Source organism: Arachis stenosperma, chromosome 3 (genome assembly GCF_014773155.1).
Source record: "Arachis stenosperma cultivar V10309 chromosome 3, arast.V10309.gnm1.PFL2, whole genome shotgun sequence".
Taxonomy (NCBI): domain Eukaryota; kingdom Viridiplantae; phylum Streptophyta; class Magnoliopsida; order Fabales; family Fabaceae; genus Arachis; species Arachis stenosperma.
This window is the reverse complement of record NC_080379.1, coordinates 78,295,877-78,302,228: the sequence shown is the minus strand read 5'-3', so window position 1 is coordinate 78,302,228 and position 6,352 is coordinate 78,295,877.

Below are 6,352 nucleotides of genomic sequence, written 5' to 3'. Positions count from 1 at the left end.
AAGCTGGATTGATGGCGGCATTCATGAGAATCCGGAAGGTCTAAACCTTGTCTGTGGCATTCCGAGTAGGATTCTGGGATTGAATGACCGTGACGAGCTTCAAACTCCTGAAGGCTGGGCGTTAGTGACAGACGCAAAAGAATCAAGAGATTCTATTCCAACCCGATTGAGAACCGACAGATGATTAGCCGTGCTGTGACAGAGCATAGGAACGTTTTCACTGAGAGGATGGGAGGTAGCCATTGCCAACGGTGACACCCTACATAGAGCTTGCCATGGAAGGGACTTTTCGTGTGTTGAAGGATTTTAAGGAAGAGTTGAAATTCAAAGGACAAAGCATCTCCAAAACTCCAACATATTTCTCATTACTGCACAACAAGTAACGCTGTTATTCTCTTTTATTTTTATAATCAAATCTAGTAATTTCACTTGTAATCCTATTGGCCTCCTGACTAAGATTAATAAAATAAATATAGCTTGCTTCAAACCAATAATCTCCGTGGGATCGACCCTTACTCACGTAAGGTATTACTTGGACGACCTAGTGCACTTGCTGGTTAGTTGTGCGGATTACAAATTCGTGCACCACTTAGCTTTGCTCAAGTCCCCAATTAGAGGTGTCCAGAGTTCTTAAGCCCACTCTTTTGCCTTGGATCACGACTTTAACCACTCAGTCTCAAGCTTTTCACTTGGACCTTCATGACACAAGTACATGGTTAGGGACAGCTTCATTTAGCCGCTTAGGCCAGGATTTTATTCCTTTGGGCCCTCCTATTAATTAATGCTCAAAGCCTTGGATCCTTTTTACCTTTGCCTTTTGGTTTAAAGGGCTATTGGCTTTTTCTGCTTGCTTTTTCTTTTTTTTTCTTTCTTTTTCTTTATTTTTTTCGCCATTTTTTTTTCGCAAGCTTTTTCTTTTTCACTGCTTTTTCTTGCTTCAAGAATCAAATTTATGATTTTTCAGATTATCAATAACATTTCTCTTTTTTCATTATTCTTTCAAGAGCCAACAATTTTAACATTCATAAACTTCACTATAAAAAAATGTACTATTCAACATTCAGAAAACAAAAAGTATTGCCACCACATCCATAAATAATTAAACTAATTTCAAGATAGAATTCGAAATTCATGTATTTCTTGTTCTTTTGCAATTAGAATCATTTTTCATTTAAGAAAGGTGAAGGATTCATGGGACAATCATAGCTTCAAGGCATAGACACTAGACACTAACGATCATGTAATAAAGACACAAGCATAGACCAAACATAAAGCATAAGGAATGAAAAATAGAAAAATAAGAACAAGAAAATTAAAGAACGGGTCCACCTTAGTGATGGCAGCTAGTTCTTCTTCTTGAAGATCCTATGGAGTGCTTGATCTCCTCAATGTCTCTTCCTTGCCTTTGCTGCTCTTCCCTCATGGCTCTTTGGTCCTCTCTTATTTCATGGAGGATAATGGAGTGCTCTTGGCGCTCCACCCTTAGTTGCTCCATATTGGAACTCAAATCCCCTAAAGAGGTGTTGAGTTGCTCCCAATAGTTGTGTGGAGGAAAATGCATCCCTTGAGGCATCTCAGGGACTTCCTCATGCTCTTGTTGAGGTCCATAAGTGGGCTCTCTTATTTGCTCCATCCTCTTTTTAGTGATGGGCTTGTCTTCTTCAATGAGGATGTCTTCCTCTATGACAATTCCGGCTAAATTGCATAGGTGACAGATGAGATGAGGAAAGGCTAACCTTGCCAAATGGAGGGCTTGTTAGCCACCTTGTATAGTTCTAGAGGTATGATCTCATGAACTTCCACTTCCTCTCCAATCAAGATACTATGGATCATAATAGCCCGATCCACAATTACTTCGGATCGATTGCTAGTAGGAATGATAGAGCGTTGGATGAACTCCAACCATCCTCTAGCCACAGGCTTAAGGTCCGATGGTGCACGAAATTGTGATCTCTAATAATGGCATTCAACTTGGTATGCGCATCTACTAACTCAGCACTTTCTTCACAACTTCGCACAACTAACCAGCAAGTGCACTGGGTCATCCAAGTAATAAACCTTACGTGAGTAAGGGTCAATCCCACGGAGATTGTTGGTATGAAGCAAGCTATGATCATCTTGTAAATCTCAGTTAGTCAGATTTAAATGATTATAATGGGTTTCGAAATTAATAATAAATAAAACATAAAATAAGGATAGAAATACTTATGTAAATCATTGGTGAGAATTTCAGACAAGTGTATGGAGATGCTTTGTCCCTATTGGATCTCTGGTTTCCTACTGCCTTCCTTCAATCCTTCTTACTCCTTTCCATGGCAAGATGTGTGTAGGGCATCACCGTTGTCAATGGCTACATCGCATCCTCTTAGTGAAAAAGGTCCAAATGCTCTTATCACAGCACGGCTAATCATCTGTCGGTTCTCGATCATGTTGGAATAGAATCCATTAATTCTTTTGCGTTTGTCATCACGCCCAGCAATCGTGAGTTTGAAGCTCGTCACAGTCATTCAATCCCTGAATCCTACTCGGAATACCACAAACAAGGTTTAGACTTTTCAGATTCTTATGAATGCTGCCATCAATTCTAGCTTATACCACAAAGATTCTGATTAAGGAATCCAAGAGATATGCGTTCGGTCTAAGGTAGAACGGAAGTGGTTGTCAGTCACGCGTTCATAGGTGAGAATGATAATAAGTGTCACGGATCATTACATTCATCATGTTGAAGTGCAACGAATATCTTAGAATAGGAATAAACTGAATTGAATAGAAAATAGTAGTGATTGCATTAAAACTTGAGGTACAGCAGAGCTCCACACCCTTAATCTATGGTGTGTAAAAACTCCACCATTGAAAATACATAAGTGGTGGTCCAAGCATGGCCGAGAGGCCAGCCCGCATGAACGTGATCAAAGGATCATAAGGTAATCCAAAAATAATCCAAAGATGTCTAATACAATTGTAAAATGTTCTATTTATACTAGACTAGCTACTAGGGTTTACAGAAATAAGTAATTGATGCAGAAATCCACTTCCGGGACCCACTTGGTCTGTGCTTGGGCTGAGCTTGAGCTTTACACGTGCAGAGGCTTCTTTTGGAGTTAAACGCCAAGTTGTAACATGTTTTTGGCGTTTAACTCTGGTTTGTGACATGTTTCTGGCGTTTGACTCCAGAATGCAGCATGGAACTGGCGTTGAACGCCGGTTTGCGTCATCTAATCTCGAATAAAGCATGGACTATTATATATTACTGGAAAGCTCTGAATATCTACTTTCCAACACCATTGAGAGCGCGCCATTTGGAGTTCTATAGTTCCAGAAAATCCATTTCGAGTGAAGGAAGGTCAGAATCCAACAGCATCAGCAGTCCTTTGTCAGCCTTCTATCAGAGTTTTGCTCAGGTCCCTTAATTTCAGCCAGAAAATACCTAAAATCACAGGAAAACACACAAAATCATAGTAAAGTCCAGAAATGTGAATTTAGCATAAAAACTAATGAAAACATTCCTAAAAGTAACTAGATCCTACTAAAAACTACTTAAAAACAATACCAAAAAGCGTATAAATTATCCGCTCATCACAACACCAAACATAAATTGTTGCTTGTCCCCAAGCAACTAAAAATCAAATAGGATAAAAAGAAGAGAATATACTATAAATCCCAAAATATCAATGAATATTAGTTCTAATTAGATGAGCGGGACTTGTAGCTTTTTTTGCTTCTGAACAGTTTTGGCATCTCACTTTATCGTTTGAAGTTTAGAATGATTGGCATCTATAGGAACTCAGAGTTTCAGATAGTATTATTTATTTTCTTAGTTAAGTATGTTGATTCTTGAACACAGTTACTTTTATGAGTCTTGGCTGTGGCCCTAAGCACTTTGTTTTCCAGTATTACCACCAGATACATAAATGCCATAGACACATAGCTGGGTGAACCTTTTCAGATTATGACTCAGCTTTGCTAAAGTCCCCAGTTAAAGGTGTCCAGAGTTCTTAAGCACACTCTTTTTGCTTTGGATCACGACTTTAACCACTCAGTCTCAAGCTTTTCACTTGGACCTGCATGCCACAAGCACATGGTTAGGGACAGCTTGATTTAGCCGCTTTGGCCTGGATTTTATTTCCTTGGGCCCTCCTATCCATTGATGCTCAAAGCCTTGGATCCATTTTACCCTTGCGTTTTGGTTTTAAGGGCTATTGGCTTTTTCTGCTTGCTTTTTTTTTTCTTTCTATTTTTTTCGCCAAAAATATTTTTTTCGCAAGCTTTTGCTATTCACTGCTTTTTCTTGCTTCAAGAATCAAATTTATGATTTTTCAGATTATCAGTAACATTTTTCTTTGTTCATCATTCTTTCAAGAGCTAACAATTTTAACATTCATAAACAACAAGATAAAAAATATGCACTGTTCAAGCATTCATTCAGAAAACAAAAAGTATTGTCACCACATCAATATAATTAAACTAAATTCAAGGATAAATTCGAAACTCATGTACTTCTTGTTCTTTTGTATTAAAAACATTTCTCATTTAAAAGAGGTGAAGGATTTATGGAATTATTCATAGCCTTAAGACACAATTACTAAATACTAATGATCATGTAACAATGATAGAAATATAGATAAACATATGTCCTTGAGCTCCTCTATGTCTCTTCCTTGCCTCAGTTGCTTGATCCCTAGTGATTTTGGTGCTCCTATCCTTAGTTACTCCCAATAGTTGTGTGGAGGAAAATATATCCCTTGAGGTATCTCAGGAATTTCTTGATGAGGGAATTCCTCATGCTCTTGTTGAGGTCCATGAGTGGGCTCTCTTGATGTGCAGTCAAATGCTCTACTACTGAGCTATAGACCCTTGAGATGAATCTCTCCATCCCCCATGACTTAGAGTTGGTGCTATCAATGGTTATGAAAAAACAAAAAAGCTATGCTTTTACCACACCAAACTTAGAATGTTGCTCGTCCTCGAGCAAGAAAAGAAAGAATAGGAGAAGAAGAAGATATAGAGGAGAGGGAGAGAGGTATATGGTTCGGTCAAGTAGGGTGGGTTTGGTTGGGAAAGAGATTTTGAATTTGAAGGTAGGTGGGGTTCATCGGAAAGAGTGGATGGATGTGAGTGGTAAAGAGGTGATGGGGAAGAGAGATTGTGAGTTGAGGTAGGTAGGGATCTTGTGGGGTCCACAGATCCTGAGATGATCCTGTGGGGTCCACAGATCCTGAGGTGTCAAGGATTTACATCCCTGCACCAATGAGGCATGTAAAATGCCCTCTGCATGCAATCCTAGCGTTTAACGTCAGATTAATTCTTGTTTCTGGCGTTAAACGCCAGTTCTATACTTGTTTTGGGCATTCAACGCCAGTGTGCAGCATGTTTCTGGCGTTGAACGCCAGCTTTCCTCAGGGTGCAATCCTGGCGTTTAAACGCCAGATTGCTGCATGTTTCTGGCGTTCAACGCCAAATCCATGCTCTATTCTGGCATTGAACACAATCCAGATGCTCCTTACTGGCGTTTAAATGCCAGTAAGCCCTTTCTCCAGGGTGTGCTATTTCTTCTGCAATTTTTGATTCTGTTTTTAATTTTAGTATTTGTGTTGTGACTCCACATGATCATGAACCTAATAAAACATAAAAGAACAATAGAAATAAAAATAGAATTAGATAAATAAAAATTGGGTTGCCTCCCAATAAGCGCTTCTTTAATGTCAATAGCTTGACAGTGGGCTCTCATGGAGCCTCACAGGTGATCAGGTAAATATTGTAGACTCCCAACACCAAACTTAGAGTTTGAATGTGGGGGTTCAATACCAAACTTAGTGTTTGGTTGTGGCTTCCCATCACCAAACTTAGAGTTTAATTGTGGGGGCTTTGTTTGACTCTGTATTGAGAGAAGCTTTTCATGCTTCCTCTCTATGTATACAGAAGAACACCCCTGGTTTTAAACACAAGTTAGTCCCCATTCAATTGAAGGACTAATTCTCCTCTATTAACATCTATCACAGCTCCTGCTGTGGCTAGGAAAGGTCTTCCAAGGATGATACATTCATCCTCTTCCTTCCTAGTGTCTAAGATTATAAAATCAGCAGGGATGTAAAGGCCTTCAACCTTTACTAACACGTCCTCTTCCAATCCATAAGCTTGTCTTACTGACTTGTCTGCCAGCTGTACTGAGAATGTGACAGGTTGTACCTCAATGATCCCCAGCTTCTCCATTACAGAGAGTGGCATCAGATTTATGTCTGACCCTAGGTCACACAGAGCCTTCTCAAAGGTCATGGTGCCTATGGTACAGGGTATTAAGAATTTGCCAGGATCTTATCTCTTTTGTGGTAAAGTTTGTTGAACCCATATATCT